Source organism: Rhinolophus hipposideros (assembly GCF_964194185.1).
Source record: "Rhinolophus hipposideros genome assembly, chromosome: 9".
Classification (NCBI taxonomy): Eukaryota; Metazoa; Chordata; class Mammalia; order Chiroptera; family Rhinolophidae; genus Rhinolophus; species Rhinolophus hipposideros.
Genome location: NC_138055.1, coordinates 71,637,198 through 71,650,894, shown reverse-complemented (window position 1 = coordinate 71,650,894; position 13,697 = coordinate 71,637,198). Strand labels below are relative to the sequence as shown.

The 13,697-nt window shown below is 36.9% G+C and overlaps 1 long non-coding RNA gene across 1 annotated transcript in view; it reads right to left on the bottom strand.

Moving 5' to 3' along the window:
- The window catches only part of LOC308502343, a 112,362-nt gene that overhangs the window by 78,935 nt on the left and 19,730 nt on the right, over positions 1–13,697 (bottom strand). The window contains exon 2 of the long non-coding RNA XR_013994024.1: positions 1,183–1,263. This is a non-coding gene — a long non-coding RNA (uncharacterized lncRNA). The remainder of the gene's footprint in view (positions 1–1,182; positions 1,264–13,697) is intronic.

The window sequence follows — 13,697 nt, the reverse complement described above, 5'->3', positions numbered from 1 at the left end:
GAGAGACAAGCCAGGCATAAAGACTTTGTTGAACACAGATGAATTTCGGCTTTTACTCTGGATAAGATGGGAAGCCCCTGGAAGGGTGTGAGCGGGAGGAACAAGTCTGACTCAAATTTCAACAGGATCATTGGTGTCTCAAACAGCCTGAACAGAGAGAAGGGGGGAAGTAGGGAGATCAGTCAGAAATCTATTGCAATAGTCCAGGCAAGAGAGATGACAGCTTATAGTCACCAATATCTCTGTGTGTCTTTTTCCTCACCTACAAAATGGAATAGCAATGCTCACTGTTTGGGGTAGTCAGTGAGACGTTGCATGAATAGAAGTAAAGCCCTTAGAACAGTGCCTGGCAGATACCTAGCTCTCAAATATTAGTTATTATATGGTCTTCTCGGAAACCCTCAATTAGCCCCATTCTATAGATACAGAAACTGGAGCTGAGAAAATTTAAATCACTGTTTAAAGTCACAATATCTTGACAGTGTTACAGGCAGGACTTTAACATGAAACTTAAGTGTGTGTTTTATAGCGTGACAATTTGCTGCCACTTTTGAGGGAGTAACTCACTCAAACGCTTTCTAGTCACTGATATGTACTCTGACTCTTCATCAGCTTAACCAGTTGTCAAAGAAGGTTGTCCACAAACCCTGGGCTGCAGAACAGTAGGTTTGATGGATAGAAAGAGATGGGGAGAGGTTCAGCATATAGGGTCATTCCTAGTTAGACTAGGCCCACTCTGAGAGTTTAGAGAAGACAAACAAGAGATATTTTAGAAAGAAGGTAATAGAAAGAAATGTGGAAAGAAGACAAAACATATGGGCACTTAGGAAAAGCAAAAGAAGGGAAAGTAAAGTACGGAAAAAGATTAAATCCTAGAGGCACATTTTACCTTCTTCAAAATCCTGTTTCAGGCTGTCCCCATATCCCTTCTTATACCCTATAATTTTCATGAATGACTTTGCTTTTGACCTGCTCCAAGTTTTCCCCATCTCCCTTTAGCATCAATAAAATTCAGATGAGCAACAATATTGAGAAACCATTCCGAGGGCAGATGAAACACAAAAGGAAGTGTACCAAAAATTAAGGCCAATTGAAGAGCATGATCTCTGTAATCAGGATCCAATTAAGAATGTGCGTGATTTCTCCTTGGAATGAGTTATTCATGTTAATTTTTTTTCTTACCAGGAAGAGGAGACATTCTTTTCCTTTCAAATCCCCCTTTTGTCTTCAAAAGGTGTCTCTGACTTTTTTGCTTTATTTGTTCTGCAAAAAAAAGAAAACTAGACTAACAAAGATATTCTTAATATAAATGAGCCATCCTTGTACTGCAAAGTATCACCACACAACCTTATTGTTTCTGCCAGCACCTACCGTGTCATGTTTTCGCCCACGAGTGTACCTCCTTCTCGTTAGAAAGCCTAATGTGTGGTTATATTCATTAACAAAAGTAATCCTGGCTTGATTAGTGTCCAGATTTATACGTCCCCTCTTGTAGAGACAAGCCCTTGGCAATTAATGAAAATGTCTTCTAACTTATGCAAATCACCATAATCAGATGTCATTAATTTTATGTGCATTAACTTTCTATTTAGAAATTAAAAAGAGCTTGGCTGAGGCCAGAGCATGCACGAACCCAAACCAGACAAAGAAATTCTCATTCCTAATAAAAATATAGGGGGCCAGGGGGCTACACACAAGGACAAGACCTTTTATTAATTTGATAGCATATGAAACTAATGAGGCCGTCTTCAAGTTATTTCATATCTTCCTCAGTTAAATTGAATCTGAAAGATAACATCAGATGGCTGGGGGTTGTAAAGAAGTCAGAGGACTAGCCAAATAGCAAAGCCAGCTTTACTAGGGGCAAACTTCTTTTCATTGGACTGAGAAAATTAAAATAGGAACGCCTCTGCCCCCCCCCCCACCAAGGGAACCCTGACACCTAAAGAAGTGCAAGAATCATAGTAAGTGACATTTAGTCATTTTGCCTTCATCCTTAATGGATTGTTAGATAATATCTTCCAAATATTTACCAATAAAGCAGCAGTCACGTTTTTTTTAAGTGATTTTCTTTGGTAAATGTAATTAGGGGATTTGAGCAGGGATCTCCTAACATCCAGCCTAACTTTAATTTTGGTAACACAGGCAATGGCTCCCCAAAGACCTCGCATCTTAGCAGTTACATCTGCTCACCTAATTGACAATGCAGAAGGGAATAGCCGCAATTTGTCTTCTTTGGACTACATCAACAATCCGTGAAACATTCATAACTGTATGGTGTCAGGGACAGCAACCGTATATATCTGTACCAGTTGTTCTGGTGAGAACTTATAATTTCACATAAACTACTGCCTTTTTCCATGGTACTTATCGTACACTAATATCTGTAAGTCTGAAATATATTCTGCTATGGCACTTGTCTAAGCAGGTCTGGGAAATCACATCTGTGCTATAGGAGAACCTGTAAACTTAAAGTTAGAATGAGCAGGGAAGAGGAGAAAACTACATTTTGTTTATTGAACCAGATAATGCATGTCAACCATTCTATTTCTTGTTTTCAAAAACTACCAACTATCTAAGAATTATCAAGAATAAAAATGCTCTCATTTTCTTTTCCACTTGTCCAGTGAGTTTGTATTAACTTAATAGCCTACTCTACAAATTTGAAAAATAATTAAATTAAGTGATGTTTGCAATTACTTGTACATTTAAATGTTAACTTTTCGATCCCCTGTTACTATGATCTGTTTCATATTTTAAAAACTAGAACAAAAATAATTCAAGTGGAGTTGGAGTAGTTTAAAGCATGTAGCTGGAAAACCTTATGTCTCTAAATTGTACTGAAAGAAATCAAGAAAGTTATTGCAACCAAATCCAATCAATTTTCCAGGACTGTTTCACTGAATAGCTCCCAGAGGGGTCATTCACATCATTAGCTGTAAAAGTGGACCTCCCACTGAATTGTGCAGTGCACAGCCTGTGCGATCCTACGGAGTTGTGGCTCAAACCTTGCTAGTTTACTACTTGTCAGAATGCAGACTTCACAAGCCAGTTCCTGAGTCTCCACTCTACATTGTGCAAAGCAAAACTTACACTACTCATAGACTCCCTGCTATTATAAAGTTGAATTAGTCATGTTCCATTTCGCCAGACATTGCTTTATCTATTCCAGAGTTCCCATCTACAAATAGGAATAAATGAGGGTAGGCTGTTAACCTATTAATATTTATTGAGAAACTACTATATGCTAAGTAGTCTTATTTTGATTAATCTTCACAATAAATCTGAGCAATAATATTATCACCATCTTCATGGCATGAGTCAGTTAATAAATTAGAATATGGATCTAAAGTCAGGTATATTTAATCTCAAAGCACATGTTGTTTCCCCTACTTAATTTTACCACTGCTCGTATCGGAGCAGGCTTTAATAAATGGCTATGGAAACTCCCAAAAATGTGATGCTCAACTGTCCTAAAGATGATGCTGTGATGTAAAGGAAAGTTTTAAAGTACTGTCTAGACTTCCTAAGAAAATTGAAGCTGAAGTTAATAGGAAGAAGTTACATGGAAAATCCCCCAGTGGAGATACTGCCGAGAGGATAGAGTCAACTGGGTGCAAGTGACCTGGTGCAGAGGAGCAGAGCGGTGACAGAGCTGTGCAAAGCTAATGAGGACCTGTGTATAATGAGTCAGGGGTGTGAGCAAACACAGATCAAAGGCACAGGCTATTAGACGAATCAGTGGCCAAGGGGAAGTGGGCCAAGGCTACGGGAATCAATATCAGAGACTCCAAGGCAATAAAATGAATGTTTAAAAAAAAAAATTTAAAAAACTTAAAAATAAATAATAAAATGAACGTTTACCTGGCTAAACGAAAATAGGATTTCAGGGGACCAAGGGGAGCATTCCAGAGGAATACCAGCTGATTGAATCAGGGCCTACAACCAGAGGTGAAAGGTTCAAGAGTTTATTTGAGCAGAAATCAATTCCAATGGGTCATTGCCAAACTGGAAATAGGAGTGTCTCCAACAGGAGCCATGGGAAAGACTTACAGAGAAAATGCAGAAGGAAAGAGGAAATCCTTTGACTGGCTCTAGCTTAAAGCCTAGTTGGCTCTTTGTGACTGGTTGCCGTTAGCGTTTTGATTTCATAACCTTGAGGCATGTATAGGTTTCGATTTTAGTTTGTTTACATAGGCCACCATGGCAGTAGAGCCATCTCCACCTAATGGCCGCCTTATTTAATTAATTTAGCGGTGTTCACCAAATCCCACGTCTGTTTCCCTTGGCTCACAGCTGGACTACTTTCCCCAGTCCCTCTGGCAGTTACATGTGCCTGCATGGATGAATGTGGCCAATGGAATGAGAATGAGGTGATAGGTACCACTTCGTGGATGAAATGGTCAAAACACACGCATGTCTTCTCCCCAGTCTCCTTCCCCACCTACTGAGTAAATGAAGAAAGCACCAAATTTCTAGAGGTAGGTAGAGCCACAGATGGAAGGAGCCTGGGTCTCTAAATGAGCACATGGAAGCCAACCAACCAGAAATTACACACAGCACTGTGACATGAGAGAGAAATAAACTTGTATTACCCTAAGCCACTGAGACTATGGAGTTTAATCTCTTGCCGCTGGTAACATTACCCTAATAAATACAGGCTCCTACAAATGGTTTAGAATTAGGGCTTAGAAGAAGGTTGTGTAGACAGATAAATGAGTAATAAAAGTGTCCCTGAAACTATTCAATGCTTTAAAAGTTGTCCTAGCTCAGAGCGACGTAAGCCTCCACTCTCTTGATTATCCTGCTTTCACTCTGCACCAGGCACTGATTTAGGTGCTGGGATCAACGGTGAGAATACAGAAGAGTCCTTGCCTTCATGAGGCTTATATTCAAGAAGTTCAGGTAGGAGGGTTGGCGATAGACATTAATAAGTTTCTAAAAAGTAATTAATTTCAGATAATGAAAAGTGTTATGAAAGAAATAACATTGAGAGATTTGACAAAGGCAACAGGAGAGCTAGCTACTTTGGTAATGGTGGTCTGGAAGGCCTCTCTGTGAAATTTTTTAAGTTGAGAACTAAATGATAAAAAGAAGCCAGGTACATAAAGATCAGAGAAAGAGGAAACAGTGAGAACCAGAGCCGTGAGGTGAGAACAAGCTTCATACGTTCCATGAACAGAAAGAAAGCCAGTATTGCTCCAGCACAGGGAAGAAGATGGGCAAGATGAGGAGGGAAAGGTGAACGTGAAGAATCTTGGAGGCCATGCTTGGGAGTTATTGAGATTTTCCTTTTAAATTTATTCTAAATACAATAGGAAGCGATTAAAGAGGTTGTTTTAATATTATGGATTTTATGCTCAGCATAAAGTGACTTAGCTTACCTGTATATGGTTATATGCATAAATATCTCACATCCTACAGCAAAGTTGTGTACTTTGAACCGGGTGAATAGGTAAGATGCAAGAAAATATCCCCGATTTTAAGAAAAACAAAAACATCATGACGGAGAAGCCACACACCTTTATCTTGGGTGGCAGCAATTTTTTTTTAATTGTTAGTTTCAGGTGTACAAAATAATATAATGATTAGAAATTTACATACCTCACAAAGTGATATCCCTAACAAGTCTACTACCCATCTGGCACCATACATAGCTATTACAATACCACTGACTATATTCCCTATATGTACTTTACATCTCGTTAAATAATTAAATAATAATTAACAGTCAATATTATTTTATATTAGTTTTCTTGTATACAGCCCAGTGGTTAAGCATTTATATAATGTATGAAGTGATCCTCCTGATAAGTCTAGTACCCACCTGACACCATATATAATTTACATTATTAACTGTATTCCCCATGTTGTATTTTACATTCCTGTGATGATTTTGTAACTACCAACGTGTACTTCCTAATCCCTTTACCTTTCTCACCATCCCCCAACCCCCTCCATTCTAGCAACCATCAGTTTGTTCTCTGCATCTATGAGTCTGTTATTTCATTTTTGTTCGCTTATTCTGTTCTTTAGATTCCACATGTAAGTGAGATCATATGGTATTTGTGTTTCTCAGTCTGACTTATTTCACTTGGCATGATGTCCCCTAAGTCAATCCATGTTGCTGCAATGGTAAGATTTCATTGTTTGTTATGGCAGAGTGATACTCCATTGTACCAGAATTTCTTGATCCAGTTGTCTATTGATGGGCATTTTGGTTGCTTCCATATCGTGCCTATTATGAATAGCACTGCAGTAAACAGAACAATGTGTGACATGCAGTGCTGTCATGATGGAGGATGAAACTATTTGTCCATTTCATGTTAATGCAGTTGTGTTGTGATCCATGATTTACAGCACACTTTAAAACACACCTTCTCTCACCCATAGCTCACACTCAACTGATTGCACCAATCAAGTTGAAACTTCTCACACACTGTTACTAAGGTTTGATGTGTTGCTTCCCATATTGAAGACCCTTGCCCTTCTGTTGTATGGCACTCAGCAGCACCACTCACCATATTTCTTGATCACAATGGAAAGGCTCCATGTCGTACATTGCTGCTGGTATGAAAATTTCTGTCAAATAAAAATATTACAGTGTGTCCTCATCCACCTTATTCACCGAATCTGGCACCGCATGACTTCTGGCTCTTCCCCAAAGTCAAAATGACCATGAAAGGTAAATATTTTGAATTGATTCAGGACATTGAGGCAGCCACTACAGCACAACTAAAGACACTCATGAAAGAAGACTTCCAGAACTGCCTCAGAAAGTCGCAAGAATGATGGGATAACTGTGTCTGAAGGGAGGAGGAGTATTTTGAGGGGGATTAATGGCAATATGTCTTTTACTGAAATAAATATTTTTTATTTAAACATTTACTGTATGTTTTGATCACATCTCATATTTCCACTCTGATCTCATTTCCTTTCTTGTACTCACTCTGGTCTTTGTTTGCTATTCTTCTAGTTCCCTTAGATGTAAAGTTATACTGTTTGAGATTTTTCTTGTTTCTTGTGGTAGGCCTGCAATGCTATGAATTTCCCTCTTAGGACTGCTTTCTCTGTGTCCCATAGATTTTGGATCATTGTGTTTTCATTTTCATTTGTCTCAAGGTAACTTTATATTAATTCCTTGATCTCCTTGATTCCTTGATGAATTGTTGACCCATTCATTATTTAGTAGCATGTTATTTAGCCTTCATGTGTTTGTGTGTTTTTCAGTTTTTTCTTGTAATTGATTTCTAATTTCATACCACTGTGGTCAGAGAAGACACTAAATGGGATTTCAATCTTCTTAAATTTATTGAGACTTGATCTGTGGCCTAGCATGTGGTCTATCTTGGGAAATGTTCCATGCACACTTGAAAAAAAAGTATATTGTGTTGTTTTGGGTAAAATGCTCTATAAATATCAATTAAATCCACCTGATCCAGTGCCTCATTTAAGGCTGCTGTTTCTATGTTGATTTTCTGTCTGGAAGTTCTGTATTGGTGTCAGTGAGTTGTTAAAATTCCCTACTACCGTGTTTCCCTGAAAATAAGACCTAGCCAGACAATCAGCTCTAATATGTCTTTTGAAGTAAAAATTAATATGAGACCCAGTCTTATAGTAAAATGAGACCGGGTCTTACAATATAATATAATGTAATGTAATGTAATGTAATGTAATGTAATGTAATATAATATAATGCCAGTTCTTATATTAATTTTTGCTCCAAAAGACGCATTAGAGTTGATTGTCTGGGTAGGTCTTATTTTCGGGGAAACACGGTATGACTGTTACTGATGGTCTTTGCCTTTATGTCAGTCAGTATTTGTTTTGTATATTTAGGTGCTCCTATGTTGGGTGCACAAATGTTTACTAGGGTGATGTCCTCTTGTTGGATTGATCCCTTTATTATTATATAATGTCCTTTGTCTCTTATTATAATCTTCATTTTAAAGTCTATTTTGTCTGCTGTAAGTATTGCTACCCCAGCTTTTATCTCATTTCTCTTTGTGTGAAATATGTTTTACCATCCCTTTTAGTCTATACGTGTCTTTCATTCTGAGGTGGGTATCTTGAAGACAGCGTATGCATGGGTCTTGTTTTCTTATCCATTCAGCTACCCTTCATCTTTTAATTGGCACAATTAATCTATTTATATTTAAAGTGATTACTAATAGGTACATAGTTATTGTCATTTTATTATTCATATTTTTGATCATTGTTTGTTTTCTCCTTTCTTCTGCTTCAAGAAGTCCTTTGAACATTTCTTGTAATACTGGCTTGGTGGTAATGAATTCCTTTAGCTTTTCTTGTCTTTATCTCTTCTTCAGTTTTAAATGATAGCCTTGCTGGGTAGAGTAGTCTTGGTTGTAGGCCCTTGGTTTTCATTACTTTTAATATTTCCTGACACTTCCTCTGGTCTATAAAGTTTCTGTTGAGAAATCAGTCTTATGGGAGATTCCTTGTAAGTAACTAGTTGCCTTTCTCTTGCTGCTTTTAGGATTCTCTCTTTGTCTTTAACATTTGCCATTTTAATTATGTGTCTTTATGTGTGCCTGTTTGGGTTCATTCTTGTTAGGGACTCTCTGCACTTCCTGGGTTTGTATATCTATTTCTTCCGCCAGGTTAGGGAAGTTTTCAGTCACTATTTCTTTAAATATGATCTCAATTCCTTGCTCCCTCTCTTCTCCTTCGTACTTCTATGACATGAATGTTATGCTTGGTGTTGTCCCAAAGGTCCCTTAAACTATCTTCTTTTTATTATTATTCTTTTTTCTTTTTGTTCTAATTGGGTGTTTTCTTTTAAATCACCAATTCAATCCTCTGCTTTATCTAATATGCTGTTGATTCTTTCTAGTATATTCTTCATTTCAGTTATCGTATTCTTTATTTCTGACTGGTTCTTTCTATGTTTTTTATGTCCTTCCTTATGCTTACTATCTCTTTGGTTTAATTCTAAGTTCCTTAAGCTTTCTTATAACCAGTATGTTAAGTTCTGTCTCAAGTAGGTTGGTTGACTCCATTTCATTTAGTTCTATTTCTAGAGGTTTCTCCTGTTCTTTTATTTGGGACATGTTTCTTTGATTCCTCATTCTGGCTGCTGTTCGGTGTTTGCTTCTATGTGTTAGATAGATCTCCTATGTCTCTCAGTCTTTCCTGGGTGTCCTTATGTAGTAGGTGTCCTGTGTGGTCGAATGGTGCAGTCTCCCTGATCTCCTGAGCATGTGTTCCAGGAGTGTCCCTTATGTGCGTTCTCCTGTTGTAATTGTTTCTTGATTGCTTTTAGTGCATCAGTGAGTCGAATTGTCTCCCAGGCGTGTTGGCATGGCCTCACTGTGAACCAAGGCCAGCTACCACCAGTATTGGGCCTGGGGCAGCTTCTAAAAAGGCCCAGGGACCGCTCGGGTGGCAGCAATTTTGAACCTATTTCTATGGGATGGCATGCTGACCCCACAGCAGTGTTTGAAGACATTGGCTATAATTGTCAAAGCCTGCATTGTTCCCTGTTTTATTGATTAAAAAAAACCATTAGTCAAGCACTGGAAAGTATGTACTAGGGTGGGGGATGTGGAGAATCTGTTCCCAGTCTTTCTCAAGGCCACCTTACAATTTGTTTCATATCATTATTCTTTCCTATGAAACATTATTTAAAAAAAAGAAAAAAGAAAAGAAAAAAGCAATTCAGAAGCCCTAACATTTGTGTGGATGGAAGTGAAATACCACAGTATATTTTAAATTGCAAATAAGGAAATAAGATATTTGAGTTGAAAGGACAAATATGTTAGTGCTATTCCCCTCCTGACAAGTCTGGTGATCTTGAATGCCAAGGTTATAAATTTCCCACAGATAGCTCTTAGGGTCAACTGTCTACAGCATTCCTTCCTGCATGAGAATTGTGACGTAGAAATTCACATGCTGACTTATGATCCTGAATTACTTGTGCACCTGTTGAAATTGGTTATCATTTTATTCAGTTGTAATCTAAGCATGAGGATGTTTGGTTCAAGGTTCTATGTTTATTGTTGTTGCTGTTGTTGTTTTAACTCGTACACGTAATTCTTGTATTAAAATTTGAATCAACAGCTATTTCTTCTCCTGCCAAATTAAAACAATGGTGAGTAACCAAGTCTGCCTTCATGACCTAATATCTGTTTAACATCCATAAAGTTTCTATAATTATGAGATGATGAAAAAGGTTTCTCTCTTTAACTTGCATGTTAAGAGTGCATGAGTATACAAGTGCACACACATGTGGGCATGTGAATGTGTGTGTGGACTGTTAAGATACCTTGACAACTGAGTATCTTGAAAAATTACCAGTGACACTAGCTGCCTGATAAACCTCCTGTTTCCCAGAGTCACTGAGCCACAGTGAATAAGACTCTGTTAGCAGGAATGGAGAGTCTCCTTGTGTGCCAATGACTGCTCCCACAGCCTTGGTGGCTTTGAGTCAAGAAGCAAATTCAGCAGCAGAGACCATCCACCTAACAAGCCCTGTTACACAGCCTGGAAACTTGGCTTATTGCCACCAGCACCAGACGAAGCAGCCAGAGGTGGGTCTCAGACTGTCTAGAGCCCTGAGGATGATAACAGACATCTGAAATGGTTTTTCATATGCTAGGATTACACATTTATACAATGTGGTTTGTACATTTATAACTATGATTTTAGTAGCAGCCCTATGTCTGGACTCCAACACACAAGAGATATCAAAATTATCACCAGAATGCCTTCGTTATAAATTTTCCTAGGACTAACCAAGGTCTGAGAGAGATGCGAATAAACCCTTATCAAGATAGGGGCACCTTGCCTGCCTTACACCAATTTTCCAGACAGTTAATGCATTTTGAAGTACTGGCTCTCCCTGGAGACTCTAAAATGTATGTTTTGAAACAATGATAAAACCACAAGATTCTTCAAAGTATGGCCCAATAAATATCCTGCAGTACACTTTCCGTTTTGTTCTTTCCAAAAAAGACTGAAACTCAGAAACCTCTTTCAGATTTTTCCAATATTTGCCATTTTTCCTGTTTTGTTCTCTTCAGAATTAAATCACCTCAAAGAAATCCTCAACAGTTTAATTCAATTTCCACAGTAAATTACCCTGTGAATCAGACAGAAGTGCAAAACTATTTGAAAAGACTTCATTATGCTTCCAAGATATTTATCCCTAATACAATTTATATTGCTGCAAAAATATGTATGGTGCCTACTGCTGCCTTTAGAAATGTGAGCAATTTGATTAATATAGAAGGTTTTGAAGGAATAAGTCTAGAAGTCTTGATTATTAATTATACCTATCACAAAGCAAATTCCCTCTAATGATTTATTAACTACTGCAGTTAGCCCAAAATGAGTTTCTGCAGAAACTGGGTAAAATTACGTGGGAAATTACTATTCTGTATAAACTAGATAAATCATTCCTAGTTTATGTACATGCCCAAGTAAATTATACCCAGGAAATAGCAAAGAAAATAATGTAACTCATCACTCTTCCAACATGTGATTTTGATTTTCGTATTTTAGTCTGAGAAAGGTGATCAACAAGAAATATTTTAAAAATTACACTGGGTTTTAATGTAAGCACATCTAATAATTTACTGTATTGAGGGTATGTAGTATTTCATGTAACTTTTTAAACATTCTCTTCATTTTCTATGAATACCATTTTCCAGGATGAAAAAGAAGCTTTTACTCAATTTTTTTTCTAATTTTCTAACTAAAAGATGCAGTCTGATTCTATTGTTTACTAATTTTTAAAAATGGTTTTAAAACATATGAAGTGTGGTATCTAAATTTTTACAGGGAACATTAAAGATATTTTACGTGATTGTTTTCTTCTTTTATCAAAAAGAGATGAATGTACATGTAAAGTTTTAGGCCATGTTAGTGGAGTACATTGCACATGGTATTCATGAACCATGGAATTTCATATTGAAAAAAATTGTCCATTGACATAGACAAAACAGGGCAGTGCTTTAGACATGCTTCCTACACTTCAAATACCATCAGGGTTTAATATGAAAAATATCTATAAATTTGGCTTGTCTACAAATTCATTTGATGATTACAAATACATTTTATAAAGAAGGAAAGATTAAGTTATTTAAAGGTATGAATAATAAGGTTCTGGGGTAACAATTAGATTTTAATCATTCCAAGGCTAGGGTTTACTGTGAAGATTTAATTACATAAAATAAGTGAATTTATTTTATCAATGATAGAGTCTCTATAAATGTTTACTATTTTCTGCCTAACAAAATCATAGGATTCCTGGGAGGGTTAAAAACATAATAAATATGACCATAATAAATATGACATAAACACTAGGAAGGTGCTATTTTAATATTAGTTATCATTATATTATTTCCTTTCCAAATTACTACATCTTCCTTAAAATGAAATGTTCCAGTTACAGTTTGGTGGCACTGATTGACCATCTGAAAATCCACTCAAGCTCCCCTGCAGTCAGCTTCCCCCCAGTGGTAAGATGAGAACTATCATCTCTAGCAACCTTGCAAATGTATTATCCCTCATCAAATAAGATCAGGTGAGCCCATTTCAAAAAAATCAATATTAAAATAAAATGGATATGAATAAAATGATGGATTGAAATAAATTTGGTCCACAGCCTATTTTGTTTGGCCCACATGAATAGTCTTCACATTTTTAAGGTGTTAAAAAAGAAATAGAATAAAATAAAAACCATATGCTGCAGAAACTGCATGTGGCCTGCCTAAAATATATACTGCCTGGCTCTTTATAGAAAAAGTTGGCAACCTATGATCTAGATACTATTATTACAAGCAAAGTTGTTTCTTGTTTTCTCAGTTTAATAAACGTGCTAAATAAATGTTCGTAATGGATGTTTGAAATCTCAATTTTTAATCCATTACTGGGGTATACTTTACATGCAATAAACCGTACATACTTTAAGTAAATGATTTATGAGTTTTCCATTGAAACTATCGTCCCAACCAACATACTAAACATTTCTATCACCTCCAAAAGTTTCTTCCTGATTCTTTGAAATCTACCCCTCCCTCCACTTCTTTCCCCAGACTGATGATCTACTTTCTGTTATCACAGGTTAGTTTGTGTTTTATAGAATTTTATATAAATAAAATCATACCACAGATACTCTTTGGTCTGTCTTCTTTCACTCAGCATGGTTTTGAGATTCATCTATTTGTGGCATGTATTTGTGGTTTGTTCCACTGTATTTGCTGAGTAGGGTTCCACTGTATAGATACACCTGAGTTTGTTCACCCAATCACTTCCTGATGGACACTTCTTGGGTAAATATGTAGAAGCAAAATGTCTCAGTAAGATAGTAACTTATAATGCTTAACTTTACAAGAAACTCCCAAATTGTTTTCCAAAGTATTTGTACCACTTTCTTTAAAGTAATTTTAAAGTAAACTTTAAAGTGTGTAATGTTACCTCACTGTAGTTTTCCTGATGACTCATGACAAAGATGCTCTCCTTGACCAAAGTCTAGCAAGGCTTCTCTGAGCTCTTTCTCAACTAGGACTCAACTTTGACTTATAAAAACTGCACCTTCTTAGCCTAAATGGTTTTGTCCTCCCAAACTAAGAGACTTGAACAAACACTAGCATAGTTTCTAACAGCTCAAGGCGTCATCCCTAGGATGACCCCAGTTTCCCTTAAAATGGTAACCGGCAGATAGACCCCTGAAT